The sequence below is a fragment of the Primulina eburnea genome, chromosome 2, assembly GCF_022965805.1.
Source record: "Primulina eburnea isolate SZY01 chromosome 2, ASM2296580v1, whole genome shotgun sequence".
NCBI classification, from domain to species: Eukaryota; Viridiplantae; Streptophyta; class Magnoliopsida; order Lamiales; family Gesneriaceae; genus Primulina; species Primulina eburnea.
Window position 1 is genome coordinate 22,786,549 of NC_133102.1, and position 18,989 is coordinate 22,805,537.

The window sequence follows — 18,989 nt, forward strand, 5'->3', positions numbered from 1 at the left end:
TATTTTTCGTGGGACTGCTCAAACTGTTTTTTTTTCAGAAAATTATGTATTGATGTGTTCAGTGAAGTTATTTGTTGCAGGATTCGTTGGGTATCGCTAGGCTTGTGCTATTGCATTTAGATATGTTATAGAATGTATTTAGGTGTTATTTGGTGGTTCATTTGGGTCGGGATTGGCTTGGGATGTAATAGAAGTCGTAGGAAGCGAAACAATGCCGAATTAGGGTTATTCTTGTATTGAAGTTACTTGTCGATGCTTGGGGACGTTTGGGGTGTTTGTACGGGTTTGAATCAATGTAATAGCATCCTAGGATGAGTCTCGAGGTGTTGGTTCATGGTCCTTAGGCTTGGATTGAAAGGGTGAATGATTAAGTTAGTGAATTTTCGTGAATTTCCAAGTACAAAGGGTACCCAGACCCCTTCCCGGACCCCGACACGGAGTCCGTGTCCGTTTTCCTTTAAAAATATGAAATTTCAGTGCCTACCCGGACCCGTACACGGACCCCTACACGGGGTCCGTGTAACCCCTCTTTAAAAAAAATTTAGGATTTGTTTTGGGGTTCTATATCATGGTTTAGTACGATGGTTAAAATTTATTTATGTAATAATATAGGATTTGTTTTGGGGTTTTATGTCAGGGTCTAGTACGATGATTAAACGAGGTCAAGTCCGGAGCGAACTAGCATGTCATAAGCTACTTATTCACTTTGGTGGTGAGCTCGAGTACCTACGTCTAAGACATGCAAGTTAAGTATTTAAATTCAAGTTAGTATGTGCAGTAGCGGCCACAAGTGAGATACAATGAATCCCTCAACACCAAGTAAGTATGTTGACGTGCAAAGAAAATATTTCAAGTTTTTGAGGTATGATAAATGTCTTGTGACCATATTTATGTATGGGATTGGAAAGCGTTAAAGCATGAACGTGGACCAATCCACCCCGTTAAATCATGAACGGGTTTAGATCAGGATTGAAAAGCGCTAAAGCATGAACGGAGACCAATCCACCCATTGAAGCATGAACGGGGATCTCATGTATGTGGCAGTGGATTCTTCCCTGTCAGCCCAGTAATGTGGTTTAGTCTGATCAGGCGATTTATGTTATGGGTCGCTTGCTTTGAAACATGCCTCTACGCAAAATAATGAAGTTCACGTATGTTCATGTATGTACAAGCATGCAAGCATGTTTATGAAAGTTTTACGTTATGACACGTCTAAGTTATGTACGTATGTTCAATTTTAGTGCATGTTCAAGTTTCAATTATGTATGTCCTATTTTAAAGTTGCATGTGGTTTTATTACGTTTTATTTGTTACTCCCAGTTTATACGGGTTGAGTCTTTAGACTCACTAGATTTGATCGATGCAGGTGCGGATGTTTATGAGGAGGCTAGGGGTGGAGACCAAGGAGCTGGCTTGGACTGAGCAGGAGGATAAACCCGAGGACCACCATTGTAGAACCCGTAAATCAGTCTACGTATAAACCATGCATAATTCTAGATTTTTAAAATTTAATTGACTTCATTGCATGATTATTTTAAAGGCATTTCTTTGAAGTTAATTATTTTATTATTTCATGCAGTAGTTTGATTTTTAGTATTTCAGTTATTTCAGTGAGGCCGGATTGGAATTGGAGTTTTGAGATAGAATTTAAGATTCGAGAAATATTTCCAGAAGTTAATTTAGCTAGCAAGTAAGTTTATCTAAGTTAAAAAGGAGGTTTGAGGATTTAATTTAATTACTTGAGGTGATTAAGAAATAAGCTCATTTAAGTTACTTAATTAAGGGTTTTATTCACTAAATTATTTAAAGGATTAGTGAGGCTTTTAAAGGTTATTAATTTATTAGATAATCAATTTCTCCCCCACCTTTTATTATTGAATTTCGGTCACACCCCCTAGTAGAACAAACAAGGACTTGCCAACTCACCTTTGACCCATTCTTGGTTGTTTAGCATGCTAATTCTTTTAGCTATTTTTCCATCTTAATTAATTAATACTAGACCACTATCCTAGCCCTTGATTAGCATGATATAATCGGCCACTTATATTCTAGAAACACCCAAAAAATAGTTGATATCAAACCAAATTCAAATTTCAAAAAAAAAATGGAGACTTGGTCTTGATTCTCCCTTATATTTTGCACCATCCTCCCACACCCTTCTAACCACTTAATCTCCTCCCTACCACCAAAATTCAGATCCATTTTCAGTGTAAAAAACGTGAGTCTTAGCTAGGAAGAAAGGAAAGAAAATCGAGAACAAGGAAAGGTAGAGAAGCAACTCCGTCTCCTCCGTGCCACGTCGTCGTCGTTTCGTTCGTTTTCTTTCGAAACGAAACCAGACATGTCTAGATTTCTTTCAAACCTCAATCAAGTCATATTATCAATTAATTTTCAGTACATGATCAGGTTTTATCATGCTAAAACCGAATTATATCAGCAAATTTCAGAAACTTACACATGCAGAATTTTCGATTTTAAGATGCATTTCACGGTTTTCTTTGTGTTGTGAGTTTCAGATATTGGTTCGATTCCAGGCTCCCAAGGCGACATCTAGACATGTCCTAGCATGGATTAGGATCACTTTAGTCCAATATTTCAGTCACCCTGCTTGCTGGAATTCGAAATTTACAGCAACTTTCCATCGGTACAAGTTTGGGTCTCAAAGTTTCGGTCTTTGCTGTCAAGGAGAAAGGATCTGATCCTGGCTGCCCCAAGGGCCTATAGCCATGGTTAGATCCCTTCCCTAGCAAGTCTAAGACGTGACTAAGTCACCCCTTTGGTGGCTTGGTCCATGGCTCCTCGGTTTTTAATAAAACAACAAGAACAGCCCCCTCCCATCTCGGCCCCTTCGGTTGGACAGCACTTGTGCTTCCAGTTGGTTGGTTTGGTATGGATCTTGTTTGGCCTATGGCCCTTAGCCATGGTTCATACCATACCCTTAGATGTCTAGATCGTGACATGGTCAATCAAATGGCCACTGGAACGACACGAGACATCGATCAAAGCAAGACACTACACACGCATGCACGCAAGTCTCGGTTGGACCCTTCGAGTGGGTGCTGGAATGATTCGAGTTGTGGCTGGCCTAGGGCCCATATCCATGGTTCAAATCATTCCTTGGGATGTTGATAAGAGTCTATGGTCGGTGGTTCACGCCCCCAATGGCCGGTAGTCTCGAAAACAACACAAGATACGCGATTGTAAAGCTGCTGGAAATTACAGCAAGTTGCTGTGTCGGTTCGGAGGCTCGTTCGAGTTCTCGGTCGGCTTTTAGCCTATGGCCTTGGACTGGACAGTGCCCCATTGAGTTAGGAAGGTCATGTTTTTGACCGTTTGTGATTCGGATCATTTTTGAGGTCGTACGAGAATTTACGGTGCGATGTGCCAAATTGACTCTCGAAAGAGCGTTTCTTGTTTTGGCCTCCATTTCATCTAGGTTTCGACCCTCATCATTTTAGGAGCATTCGTTCATAATTTTAAGTGTAGTTTAATCATGACTATACGTCGGTTCAATGTCGGTTCGGGTTGGTTCGGAGTCATGATTAAATACGAAGTCATTAGGCGTCATAGTCGCATTTTTGAAATTAAAGCGCATAGTTGGCCAAGTTTAAGCTATTGCATATTTTTCATGGCATATTTAGGTTGCAGCGAGCCTGGGGACGATCCAATCCAGTTGGTAAAATGATACAAGATATTTAATTCAGTCATTTAATTTATTACGTGCATAAAAATAGAAAATGCTTATTTTTGAGATTTATGCGATATTGCTTGTGGTCGATTCACTATCATGGGAATATTATTTTACACGGTCGCCAGTGACCGATCAGCTCAGTTTGGTACCACGGTCGCCAGTGACCGATCAGTTCAGTTTGGTACCCCGGTCGCCAGTGATCGGACAGTTCAGTTCAGTGCAGAGAGCACATGCGTAGACCATAATCTCAACAGAAAATTTTTATCAGTCATTTCAGTGCAGGGCTCCAAGGAGCAAACATTTTTACTATGTTATTTAAGTCAGTTATGCACGTAATATAATTGCTCAGTACAAGTTATTTTCAGTATGCCTCATGACACGATATTTTATCCCATGCAAGTATTTTCCCGTTATCTACGATATATGCATGCTGAGTCTTTAGACTCACTAGACTTGATTGTTGTAGGTACCGATGAGGTCAGGGCCGAGGGCGGGGATAAGTGAGACAGCTTGGGTCGGCAGTAGTGACACCCGAGGACCTCAGTTTCAGCACTTGCCATATTTTTATGCTCAAACATTTTATCAGTCGTTGAATATTCTTAAATTGTTATTTTTGGCAAACTTTATTTTCTTCCGCTGCTATATTTTTAAACATTGAACTTGATTCATCAGTTGATTTTATAAATGAGGCAATTTTACTTACTTTACAAAGAAAATTTTTAATTTTCCGCAAATTTTCAAGTAAGAATTTTCGGGCCTTCACAGCCATGTTTTGTAGTTTTTATGCAGTGCGCAAAATACTTTTATTTCACGTTATGATTTATGATGTTTTTGAAACGAGTACTTTCTTTAGCAAATTATTTGACTTTCTTTTGTCGCAAAAATTTTGGATTAACGGTATATTTTCATTGGATTTTGAAGGTTGAGTACTCCTTTAAGAAATTTTTAAATTTTTCCGCAAATTTTTAGTAGTAAAAAGTACGGTACGTTACAATTAAGATAATAGAATTAAGAGTCTGGACTTTTTGATTATCGAGGATAATCGAATTTCGCAGACGAAATTTTATTTAAGGTCGGTAGATTTTAACGTTACGAAAAGTTGAAGGTCCACGTGAACCACATGCATGCAAGTTATCAAATTTCTTATGCGTTTTAATTAAATTATTTTAACTACAATAATTAAATGTTGTAGGCATGTTTATATGTTTAAAATATGGTTTTCTACTATAATGCATAAACTGTGTTTTAAAGGTTATTTGAGACGCGATCGAGGAACGGAGACCGGGGACCGTATAAGGAAATATTTTTATTAAATGATTATTTTTAATTATTTAATATATGGTATATTTTAAATAGTATTTCTGAATATGGAAACTTTTAAATTGGTTTGAGCGTCTAGTCTTATTTTAAACCGGTATTTGATTTTTGATGAAAATGGGGACTTTTTGAGAACTCGGCTAATATTTGTGCAAACTTTCCTAAACAAAATATTTTAAATTTTATCTAATGGGCTTAATGGTCCTATTATACTAGGTTAATGGGCCTAAGCTTGCACCGTGTGTTTTATATCAAATAATCAAGCTTCCAAGCTCTTTTATTTCCTTCAAACTACACGCCCATCACCTTGGATTACTAGGACTCTTCATCAACATACACCACACAAAAATTTGGAATAAAAGTCATGCAATTTTGAAGAAAAATTCAGCAAGTTTTTTCCTTCGACTTTCCGCCAACGTTCCTCGCATCGCAAATTGTTTCGTGTGTGAAATACGCAAAAACACGCATTAATCTTCCTTCAAACATCTTTCACATCATATTATGTATATTTTATTATCTTTTCATGAAAAATATGTTTCACTGCTTGTATTTTCGTTATTATAGCTAAATATGCATAAAACTAGAGTTTTAAAAAATAAACTCTGGCTAATGATGTACAAAGGGGCTGCCATAGTAGTGTACTTGAAGGGATGTTTTTCCCACATGTTTAAGGCTTCCTAGATGCATAGGTAAGTGCTGGAAAGGAGAGGAAAAATGTGGAACGAAAATTGGGATTCAAGAGGGCTAGGATTTTTGGCCAAGGCTTCCTTGAGGGGCATGGCTCTTTGCTGTTGCATGGACATGTTCAAGGGTCCTAACAAAGGCTAGCCAAGGTCCTAGGCTGATTGCATGAGGCCTGGTTCGAAGGCTAGGAATGAGCCACGCCTATGGGAGTCGCGCATGGCTTCCTAGGGCAAGGGTGAAGGGCTGGGCACATTTGGGGTGTTAGGTTCTGTCCCGTAGCTTGCTATGGGTTCGGATTAGGTCCTATGGTTGATGGTAGTGGCTGGACATGATGGTTAGGGCTTAGGCTTGAAGAAACTCATGGTTGGTTAACTAGGGTTTTCAAACATGCAAAAAACAATTCAGTAGCTGATCTAGGCTTAATAAAGGGTCTTAATTAGCTTGATTTGGGTTGTATATTGTATAGTTAGTTGTTATTAAGCTATGGTTTAAGGTTGGTTAAGTTTCGAGTCAGTACCAGTCAAAACCGGGATGTACGTCTAATTTTAAATACGAATTGGAAAATCAGTCGAGAAGCTTAAGTTTACTTCTAAGAAATATTTATGGGTGTATTTTAAGGCGTTATGTTAAATTTGGAATGATTTGAGTCCTCGTTTTAAGGTCTAAGGATAAATTGAAAAAGTTAGGGTTTCAAGGGCAAAACGGTCATTTTACACCTGAAAATGTTAAAATTCTTGGCAGTGTCCTGAATGCTGTAATATATGTTAAAATGATAAAAGATATGTTACATTTGTGTGGTTGAGCTAAAAAATAAACACTGCTTGAGTCCTTCTCATCTTCCTTGCCAAAGTAAGTTAGCTAATTCTGTTCTTTTTCTTTTCTTGCTTTTGCTGTTGGTAAATAAATTGCTTTAATGCCACTTGAGGTTAAAAATTTGCGTTTCAGATAATACTTGATTAAAATTTGATGACACTACCTATAAGACTCGACTTACATGTGGTTAATTGAATGTTACCGTCATTAAATATGCAAGCAGAAAATGAAAAGATAATGCCCAGACTGTAGATGTGGCAACTAAAAGGACAAAAAACAAAGGTGTTACATTTTACGAGAATCTTAAAGAATCTCAATTTATAGATCCAATGTCAGAAGTAAAGCTTACTCATTAAATAAAGAAAACTTACAGCACAGAACAAAGCACGTAATCATAAGACAACTATAAAGGAAAGTGAAACGAAGCAGATTTGAACTCCTTACTTTGACAGAGTGACAATTGGGCTACTTGAATTCAGGTCAGTGATAATGAAAACAACTAAAATCTTCTGCTGAAAAGGTGTAAAAACTGTGGTCAGATTTGAAATATTTTTCTAAAGAACTCATGGCCACAAATGATGTGCCTTTATGCTCATCTTTCGCTGCTCTTAAAAATTTGTTCTCTTTAGTCGGCCTAGTAATTCAAAGCATTGCCGGTAGCCTAATAAAATAGAACATTCAAATTTTAGACACATAACTAAAGATCTATTTTTTTTATCAATGGGTTGTTTTCTTGACCTCCTCTGTCTGACAGATATTAGTTAAGGAAGAAGAGGAACGAAATCTTCAATTTTGACAAATTAAAAAGTTGTGTTTGAGTCATCATGGGAGAATAAAAGACTCAAAAAACCTTAAAGAACAGTAATAATTTCTCATGATTGCACGTCATTGGAGTGCTTGGCATTTTTAAAAGCACGCTGAATGTCACTGGGTGAGGGTTTTCTGCTATTTTTGATTAGATAGTAATTTAATAATTTTGTTGTTTACAACTCTTTTGAACATCAACTTAATAGTATTTGTACAACTATTTTGAAGGATTTGACTCATTGTTGGTTGGTTAGTTGTACGTATAATGGACAAAGATTGGATGTCAAAGAACAGGTTGTCACATGAATATGAGACTGGGGTGGAGTATTTCTTGCAATTTGCATCGCGAAACGCTAACAATCCGAATGCAATGCCTTGCCCATGTGCAAAATGTGGCAATCTAAAGACGAAAGATATTGACACTATAAGGGCTCATTTGTGTTGTAATGTTATAGATTTAACATATCATACATGGATTTGGCATGGCGAAAGATCTAAGTTCGAGAACTCAATTAATGATATTGATCGAGTAGGGCAAGATGAACGCAAATATTTTACCGAGGAACCTATAAGTATGGTACATGGTGCATATGATAGTTATGCTAAGAATCCAAACCAATTCCATAAGCTACTTGAAGATGCCGAGAAACCTTTATATCCTGGATGTGTTAAATTTACAAAGTTATCTGCACTTGTGAAATTATATAACTTGAAGGCAAAATATAGTTGGAGTGATAAAAGTTTCACTGATTTACTTGGTTTGTTTGGGCAAATGCTTCCATATGACAATTAATTGCCTTTATCTTTGTGTGATGCAAAGAAAAGCTTATGTGCTTTAGGGATGGATTATGTGAAAATTCATGCTTGTCCTAATGATTGTATCTTATACCGGAAGGAGTATGAGGATTTTACCAGTTGCCCTATTTGCGGGATGTCAAGGTGGAAGTTGGGTAAAAAATCTACGATAAATGGAGGAGTTCCTGCAAAAGTCCTTTGGTACTTCCCACCTATTCCCAGATTTCAAAGATGGTTTCAGCAGAAGGTGATATCTAAGGAATTAACTTGGCATGCTGATAAAAGAATTAGTGATGGATACTTGCGTCATCCGGCTGATGCACCCTCTTGGAAAGTAGTGGATCACAACTGGCCAAATTTTGCTTCTGAGCCAAGAAATCTAAGATTGGCCATATCAGCAGACGGCATGAATCCACATAGTTCGATGAGTTCTGCATATAGTTGTTGGCCAATTGTTATGATCACTTAAAACCTTCCTCCAAGTTTGTGTATGAAGAGAAAATTTATGATGCCCACTTTGTTGATTTCTGGTCCCAAACAACCGGGAAATGATATTGATGTCTACTTAGCACCTCTAATGATGACTTAAAATTTTTATGGCATAATGGTGTTGATACATATGATTCATATCGAAAAGAAATGTTCTCACTTAGAGCTGTGTTACTATGGACGATCAATGATTTTCCTGCATATGGGAACATGTCAGGTTGTATTGTGAAAGGATATCATGCATGTCCAATATGTGGTGAAGAAACATGTTCGACGAGGTTGAAGCATAGTAGAAAAATTGTGTATGCATGCCATAGAAGGTTTCTTCCTACAAGTCATCCATATCGAAGGCAAAAGAAAGCATTTAATGGGAACCAAGAGTTTAAACTCGCACCAAAACCATTAACTGGGCATGAAGTTTTATAAAGAGTTGAAAAAATTAATTATCGTCTGGGAAAAATGAGTGGGAAGCTTCAGTTGAAGGTAGGTGATGAGAAATCATGTTGGAAAAATAAATCTATATTCTTTGAACTTGAGTATTGGAAACATCTACATGTTCGACATGTTCTTGATGTGATGCATATTGAAAAAAATGTTTGTGAAAGTCTCATCGGTACGTTACTTGACATTCCATGAAAAACGAAGGATGGAGTTGCAGCAAGACTAGATCTCAAGGAGATGAATTTGAGGACTGATTTGATATCAAAGATGGGGGAGAAAAGAACGTATTTGCCAGCAGCCTGTTATACACTAAGCAAGTCTGAGAAAAGAAAATCTTTCAGTTCTCTGTTTGGAATAAAGGTCCCTACGGGTTACTCATCTAATATTAAAAACCTTGTGTCGATGAAGGACTTGAAACTTGTTGGCCTTAAGTCACACGACTATCACACTTTGATGCAACAATTGCTTCCAGTGGCCATACGTGGTGTCCTACCCAAACATGTTAGAGATACTATCACTCGGTTGTGTGGGTTCTTCAATGTGTTATAAAATAAAGTGATAGATGTATCAAAGTTGGATGAGATACAAAGAGAGATTGTGATGATATTGTGTTTACTGGAGAAATAATTTCCCCCATATTTTTTTGATATAATGATTCATTTGACCGTTCATCTTGTACTCGAAATAAAATTGTGTGGACTGGTTGAAAGGAGATCGGTTACGATGACCGGATGCGCAACGGAAGTTTAAAAATCAAATTTTTCATAAGGAATTTTCGGCCACCTCATTATTTTGTGTAGCAAATACAACAAACACCAAAATGACATTCATAGTGTGTTAAGAAATATACCTATCAATCACAAAGATTGATGTATGGCTCCAACTAAGGTGTAAACACCTTAGCTCTTGTATGGCAAGAAACTATCTTCAAGCTTCCTTTGAGCACTCCTTGCTCAACTATTAAGCCCACCACCAACTAGGTAGATCCCCTCTTAATTTGCACTAGAAAATTAAGAGGATTTTTCAATGAGAATTATTTTCTTTCCTCAACACTTGAAGAAGAAAAATGAGAGAAAAATGGAGGAGAAAAGTCATGAATATTTCGGCCATGGTTGATGGGAGTGAAGCGGAGGGAGACTTGTCTTGGTCTTGCAAAAAGCAAAAGGCAAAAGTAGCATGCCAAGCCTTGATATTTGAAAAAGTTGTCTCCAACTCTTGATCACCTCCCATGCATGCATATATTATATGATTTTTTAACAAATTAAAAACCTATGGACTTAATTTAATTATCTCAAACATTTTGAGACTAATTAAATATTACTTGAATTTACTCAAGTCCACTAGTTAAATAACTTATTTAAATTGAGCTCTACAAGACTCAATATAATTTAATTAATTCAACACTTGAATTAATTTAATTATTTGGACTCTACTAGGTCCACTAGTGTTTAATTAATTCAACACTTGAATTAATTTAATTTAGTCCATAATAATGTTTATGAAAATCACAATTTTCAAATACATTATTCACTTGGCCAACTTTTAATTTAGGAACACTTCCATAAATTAAAATTTACATTACTCTCATAGAAGTCATACTTCTATTTTTCTTTACGCTTATAAACTAATTTATAAGCCGTTCAACACATTGAACTATTTTCTCCTTTATAGAAGTCATACTTCTAATTTTCCTTACGCTTATAAACTCATTTATAAGCCGTTCAACACATTGAACTATTTTACTTCTCAACGGTATCTAGAAAGCTAGTACTTGTGTGGCCCTCAATGGTTCATTGATACAACTAGCCGTGGGTTCACATCTCCATGTGATTCGGACTAAACATGTCCTTATATGAGCATACCCCAATTGCTCCATTCTTACTTATCAACTCCTTGATAACAAGAACGTCAGAACTCAAGTCTGATAGTACCCAACCAATCATGTTAAACGCCTAGCAGCATCGCTTACATGATTCCCTAGGTATCTAATGATAGTGCCTGCAAGAACCATTCAATTATGGTTAGCGTACAGTACGGTCCCTTCAACTCATATATCCCGACCGATTCGACAACCATTGGTTTATCGAGAGTTGTCAATGAATCGATACTATGTGTCATGTCGTAGTTGTATCGATGGTGTAATCTATGAAACCCCTTTCATAATTACCACCATATTCTGATCAGAGATTTCAACCTACACATACATGAGAACACATAGGATATCCATACCCGAAGGTAAGCGGTGAATCCCCGACTACAATGCATCGACTCCTATGTGTTTCAACAGAACACCCAACCTTACCACCTGATGACCCCATGAGAGTCGGTAAAAAAGTCAAAGTGTAATTCTAGCACATAGAGTCTCAATGTTGTCCCGGGTCATAAGGACTAATGGTGTACAACCATAAACTAGGACGTTTCGACTCGATAAGTGAGAACCACTTGGAAAGTCCTTTATGGAGGGTTGTTCAGTGCACTCTACCAGGAGCACCTATCTGCATGCTCGGACATCACAATGTCCCCTACCAATGAAACATGGTACTCACATCGCAGATACTAGTCTCAAACTCTAGCGGCCTATATCCTTCTTAGCGGCGGCTGAATCGACTAGGAACTGTTTAAAATATACAGTATTCCAAATATGAGTTTCATGATACTCATCATATGAGAATCTCATATTCTTTCTAATATTTGTATATTCAAGGGCTTTATCTATGCAACTAGCATGGGTATACAGATAAAGATTTGCCAAAACAATAATTTCAAATATTATTAAAATAAAGATTTCTTATACATAGAGTTTCATTGTGAACACTCGGCCAACACTTGGCTCGACGGGCACCTACTCTAACAATCTCCCACTTGCACTAGAGCCAACTACCCATATGCTTCAAACCCATTGATTCGCGATGCATCTCGAATAATGGTCCAGGTAAAGGCTTAGCTAGTGGATCAGCAACATTATCTGTGGAGCCGACTATGTCAATAGACACTTCTTCCTCTTTCCACAATCTATCCGAGGATGTGGTACTTTCTCAATACATGTTTGGACTTCTGATGAGACTTTGGCTCCTTTTCTTGAGCTAAAGCTCCCGTGTTGTCACACAACACCGGGTGAGGAGCAACTCCATTAGGAATGACGTCCAACTCTTAGACGAAATTCCTTATCTAAACAGCCTCCCTTGCTGCATCTGATGCAGCAATGTATTCGACCTCTGTGCTGGAATCCGCAGTATTGTCTTGCTTGGAACTTTTCCAAGAGACAGCAGCACCATTGAGCATGAATACAAACCCAGAGGTTGACTTCGAGTCATCGATATCGCTTTGGAAGCTAGAGTCGTTATAGCCTTCCAATTTCAGTTCTCCACCCCATAGACCAAGAACAATTTATTGGTCCTTCTCAACTACTTGAGGATGTCTTTCACAGCTTTCCAGTGTGGAAGACCAGGGTTCGATTGATATCTACTCACTACACTTAGCGCGAAAGCCACGTCATGACGTGTAGATATCATCTCATACATGATACTACCAATCGTAGATGCATAAGGAATGCTTGTCATCGCCGCTATCTCTGCATTATTCTTGGGAGACAGACTTGGATAGGGACACGCCATGACACATTGGTAGATGTCCTCTCTTGGACTCATCCATCGAGAACCGCTTCACGATGGTATCAATGTATGTGGACTGGGTGAGACCAAGCAATCTTCTTGATCTATCTCTATAGATCTGTATTCCCAATACAAAAGATGCTTCACCCAAGTCCTATATCGAGAACTCACTTGCTAACCATATTTTAGTTGATTGCAACATTCCTACATCATTCCCAATGATTAGAATGTCATCAACATAAAACACCAGGAATGTCACTACACTCCCACTGACCTTCTTATACACACAGGGTTCCTCAGGATTCTTATCAGAACCAAATTCTTTGATTGTACTGTCGAATCTGAGGTTCAAACTCCTAGATGCCTGCTTTAGACCATAAATAGATCTTTGAAGTTTTCATACCATACGCTCACTTCCGATAGGTGTAAACCCTCCAGGTTTAAGACATGTAAATCTCTTCCTTAATATCCCCATTAAGAAAGGTTGTCTTGACATTCATATGCCATATCTCATAGTCATACCATGCAGCTATGGCTAGCAATATCCTTATAGACTTGAACATTGCAACTGGTGAAAAGGTTTCCTCAAGGTCAACTCCTTGTCTTTGAGTATATCCTTTTGCCACCAATCGCGCCTTGAAGGTCAATACTGTTGGAACTTTTCAAGTTCGCAATCTTGATTTTGATGTTAAAAAAACTTGTTATTGTGTTTCTAACATATTTAATCAAGTGTGAAGTTGCAAACACAAGAAGCAAGCTGAAACTGAATTTTGCACAAACTGAATTTCTGGCGAGCTTCGATGTTTTGAAGATATCTCTCAACTGGATGATCCAAATGACAATCCGCGAATTGGACTGATTAGAAAACTCAATTTGGAACAAATCGTATTTCACGTCAGTTGGGCAAAATCGGATGTTATCAAGGGCTAACTGATCGCTGAAGTGACGAACTGATTGCACGAAAACAGCAATCAGTTGGCTTTGAGCAGCTGTGGTATTTTGGTCATATCTCTCAGCTCGGTTATCGACACGAAGCGATTCAGTATGCGTTGGAAAGATAAGACAAAGATCTACAAATCATTCTTATAAGTCAAAGTCTGAATCGAAGCTTACGATGCTGATAAATGACGATGAAACTACTGGTTCTGCACCGACTGAAATCAGTTAGGCTGATTTCAGCAAACCAGTTGAAACTCAACTGAACCAGACCTGCTGAACTGAACCAGCTGCTGACCTGCTGAACTGAACCAGCTGCTGACCTGCTGACCAGTTGAACTGAACGATCAGTTGAGTTGACCAGAGTTGACCAGTTGACCAGAGTTGACCAGTCGGGAAAATTGCTGAATTTGACCGTTGCACTTCCCGAAACAGTACAGAAACTTTCCCAACGGTCATATTCTTGTGTCTAACGTATATATCAGTGTTGGGGCTTATAAATACAACATCTTGAAGATCAAACAATAGCTTTGGAAGGGGATTCAAAGCATGGGCAGTTAGCATGAAGAAATCAGCTAGTTGAGAGCACAAGCCCTTGTGTGAGGATACATTTGAGATGCACACTGTAAAAGATAAATTCCTCACACACACAATCACTCACACATATATGAGAGAGTTGAGCTTACAAGTTTAGTTGAGTGAGTCTTGCACAAAGACGTAAAACTTGTGTATGTAGTCTTTGCATATGAGACATTAAACAATATGTTGATTGTGAGGTGCTGCCTACAATCTTGAGTGCTAGGAGTTCAGTTTTAGGCAGTGGGTAAGTCCTAGCTGAATGGGTTTGTACAATGAGTTGTATAAATCAAAGTCTTCTAGTGAATCCTTCCCAAGGGGAAGAAGGGGTGACGTAGGAGTGTTGAAATCTCCGAACATCCATAAACAAATTGGTGTCTATTTGTTTATTGCATTTACTTATCATTTTCATAGTTTTTAAAGGATGCATTGTTGAAGCATTTTATGTGTTCTTCAAATACCAAAATATTGCATACCAAGTGTTTGATAAAATGCTTCAACTGAAATCTTTTTACTCATTCAACGTGCATATATTTTAAATGGTTTACAAAATATTTATTCGGTTTCTACGAAGGATTATTTCGAGTATCTTCCGCTTGGTTTGAACACCAAACTCGATTTAATTCATCGGTGTTCAATATTTCAAGAACCGAGCTATTGTAGCTCAACGATTATCCCCCTAATCGATCCCAACAAATACCTTCCCATCCGCCCCAAGTTTCCTCTTGTAAATCCATTTACACCCTATGGGAACAATTCTCTCAGGTGGATCCACGAGATTCCACACTTGGTTCGAATGCATGGAATTCATCTCAGATTCCATTGCTTCAAGCCACTTTGGATGAATCGGCATCAGATAATGCTTCCTTGAAGGTCCTTGGATCACATCCATAGATAAGCTCATCATGGCCCTCTTCAAGAAGAAGACCATACCTCATAGGTGGTCTCGAGACTCTCTCGGATCTTCTAGGAGCTTGTATCTTCTCTCTTGGCTCTTTGGGTGTGGGTTCTATAATTGTGGGTGTCTCTCGAACCTCTTCGAGTTCTATCATCTCGCCTTTTTCTATCCAATAGAAAATTTCTTTTCCAAAAAGGTTGCATTCCTAGAAACAAACACTTTTGTTTCTTGGGGATGATAGAAATGATATCCAACTGAATTATTTGGATATCCCACAAAGAAACATAAAATGGATCAACTATCTAATTTATCTCCCACTACCTGCTTCACATAAGCAGGGCTCCCCATATTCTAAGATAAGAATATTTGGGAGGCTTACCCATCCATATCTCATATGGTGTCTGTCTTTCAATGGACATTTAATGGAATATCTTTCAATTTTAAGTTGTAGAGATCGTTTTCAAGTTCTCCAGTACCAATTAAACATTAATTCATGTAAATGTTGCAAACACCTTTGCAAAATAAACAAGAATATCCATTTTTATCAGCATAGAAATGGAAACAATGTTTTTCACAAAATTAGGTACAAACAAAACATCTCATAAAATTAACTTAAAACTATTGTTCAATAATAAGTAAACATCTTCAACAGCCTTGGCAGCAACTCTTGCTCCATTGCCCATCCTCAAGAAGGTCACACCTTCCTTAAGCTTCCTACTTTTTCCCATCACCTGTAACTCATTACAGAGATGTGAACCAAAACAGGTATCTAATACCCAAGAAGTAGAGTTAATTGAAATGTTTACTTCAATTTAGAACATACCGTTTCCAGAACTCTTCTGGGCAAAATATTCCTTGAAATTTCGCCTCCAATGTCCAGGCTTCTTGCAGTGATGACAAACATCACTAGTCTTGTCAGCCTCAACTGGTGTGGCTGCCACAACGGGATTCGGAGATTGCCTCCACAAGGGCACGTTCTTCTTGGGACGTTGGAAAGAACGCTTCTTTCCCTTCCCATGTGGATCAATCTTCGTACCAGATGAAGAACCCACATAAAGAACCAACTTCTCTTTCTTGATGGTTGATTCAAACGTAACAAGCATATTCACCAACTCCTCAAGGGTCGGCTCCATCTTGTTCATGTTGAAGTTCACCTCAAAAGGATCAAATGAGCTAGGCAATGATAACAGCAACACGTCGGTGGTCAACTCCGAAGGCAAGATCAAATCCATGCCAACGAGCTTGTCCACGAGCCCAATCAACTTCAGGCCATGCTCATGGACCGAGGCCCCATCTCGCATGCGCATAGTGATCAGCTCCTTGACTGTAGCCTGCCTAAGAGGCCGTGTTTGCTCACCAAAGAGCTCCTTGAGATGCAAATGAATTTCAGCAGCACTCTTTGCATCCTCAAAACGCCTCTGCAGCTCATCATTCATAGAAGTCAGCATATAACACCTGGCTATCAAGTCATGGTCACACCATTCCTTGTAAGCCTACAATTCCTCAGGAGTGCAGTCAGTCGGAGCCTCAACAGGGGGCGACTCAGTCAGTGTATATGCTACCCTTTCCGAATTCAAGACGATTTTCAGGTTTCTTAGCCAAGTGAGGTAATTAGGTCCAGTTAATATGTGTTTGTCAAGTATTGCAGATATCGGATTACGAATCGAAGACATCGTCAATTTGTACTGAAAAGTAAAAACAGATAAATGTTGATGACTATTTTAAAATATTTAGTAAGATATGAAGTTTGGACTTTTACTTCATAAATATTTGCTCCCACTGTTTTGACATCTTTCACTACCCTCTAGTGAAAACGGGAAACTCCTTTCCTCAGTAGGTACGTAAGGTCCAATTAGCGAATTATGATCCCGAATAATATCAGCCAATCACAATTCCTAAAAGGTAGTTTCCAATTGCATCACAATGCAACCCTCTACGTAAACTTTTGTCTCACGTTTGATTAGGACCCAATAATATGACGTCGTTCATCTTCACGTGTCAAGCCTTACCCATCGATGTTGAACCTTAATGGACGATCGCCATGAGTTCCCCCAATAATATGAGCCAAAATCATGGGAGTTGCACGTAGTTCACATCACCATGTCAATGGATGTCACAGCTTTCCGGCACCTAGAGCTCCCCCAATAATATGAGCCGAGCCCCGAGTACGGGTAGCGTTCATCATGCACCATTGTCGATAGAAGATAAGGAAATTATAAACAAATTTATAATTCCCCTTTTCGGGCTTGATATTAATTTTGAATCTTATTCAAAATGAGGGTTTTAAATTTTGAAAGGTCTCGTCATTAATTTTATTTTAAAAGCTCGCCATGTTTGATCGTATGTTTGTCGGATTCATGCAACTTTGTTATTATCATAATAATAACGCACATACTCATTATTTATAACATATCATGCATATATTATAAACAGTAAACAAACAAGGATGATCAATCGCCCCAATACTAACGGACCGTGTGAGCTAAACACGGGTCTAGGTCCAATCCTAGGGAAATGAAGGGGTGCAAATGCAACTATTACATAAGCTTCCATTATTTACATGTCTTCGATCTTCATAATCATCATGGCCACCATCTTCCAATCTTGATCATCCACTATACTAATATTTACAAATAAATATCCATGGCAAATAGGGATACATCTCATAGGGTGGGAACGGGCCATAAACCAAGCCTAATTTATAAATTGATAATTATTACAATCATTCAACACAAAATATCCTAGCATACACCTAGCAAATTGGGCTTGGACTTTTGCTCATCATTCATGCACAATATCACATATCATACACCATCAATTAATTATCACAATAATTAATTAATCCAATATTATATATCTTGATCCAATCACTAACCGCCACGATTATAAACTAAATTAACAAAGTATACAAACACCTTTCTCTACTTTCCAATTAATTTATTTATAACCGAATTTCTTATAAATCACAATTTACTATAAATAATTAAAGTCCAACTTCAATTATTTATTTTATGAGAAAAATTTGCAACTTTTGTAATTTTAAACTTAAGGGCCCAAAAACTTATTTCACCAAAAACATTTTGGCCCATTTAAAATTCAAAAATATGTTAGCCATCTAATGGCCCAATAACTCAAGGCCCATGACACTTTGATAATCCAAAACACTTTTGGAAACCCTAGTCGTCATCGCCGTCGCCAGAGTTCCGTCGCCGGATTCCGGCCAACTTGGCAAAAAAAAAAATTTTTTAAAAGGAACCTTCGGGCAGCCCCTTAGGCTGCCCTTGCTTCCCGAAATGGGCAGCCCGGGCTGCCCGAAATGGCCAGCAACAAGCTGCCCGAAACATGAAAAATTTTCGGCCTATTTTGTTGCAAAATTTTGGTCTCATGCGGTTAGAAATCAATCTCAATATAATATCTTGTAATTGCTACACAAAATCGTAACCATAGCTCGGATACCACTTGAAAGGGGATCGGTTACGGTGACCGGAAGCGCAACGGAAGTTTAAAAACTTTTGCCTTTTGCTTTTTGCAAGACCGAGACTTGACCAAGACAAGTCTCCCTCCCCTTCAACTCATATATCCCGACCGATTCGACAACCATTGGTTTATCGAGAGTTGTCAATGAATCGATACTATGTGTCATGTCGTAGTTGCATCGATGTTGTAATCTATGAAACCCCTTTCATAATTACCACCATACTCGGATCAGAGATTTCAACCTACACATACATGAGAACACATAGGATATCCATACCCGAAGGTAAGCGGTGAATCCCCGACTACAATGCATCGACTCCTATGTGTTTCGACAGAACACCCAACCTTGCCACCTGATGACCCCATGAGAGTCGGTAAACAAGTCAAAGTGTAATTTTAGCACATAGAGTCTCAATGTTGTCCCGGGTCATAAGGACTAATGGCGTACAACAAT

General features: G+C 38.2%; 1 long non-coding RNA gene across 2 annotated transcripts in view; it reads left to right on the forward strand.

The window, feature by feature from the left end:
* Window positions 1–6,487: 6,487 nt before the first annotated feature.
* Window positions 6,488–18,989, forward strand: part of LOC140824631 (uncharacterized) — a 64,227-nt gene continuing 51,725 nt past the window's right edge. For both annotated transcript variants that reach the window (XR_012116408.1, XR_012116409.1), the window contains exon 1: window positions 6,488–7,265. This is a non-coding gene — a long non-coding RNA (uncharacterized lncRNA). The remainder of the gene's footprint in view (window positions 7,266–18,989) is intronic.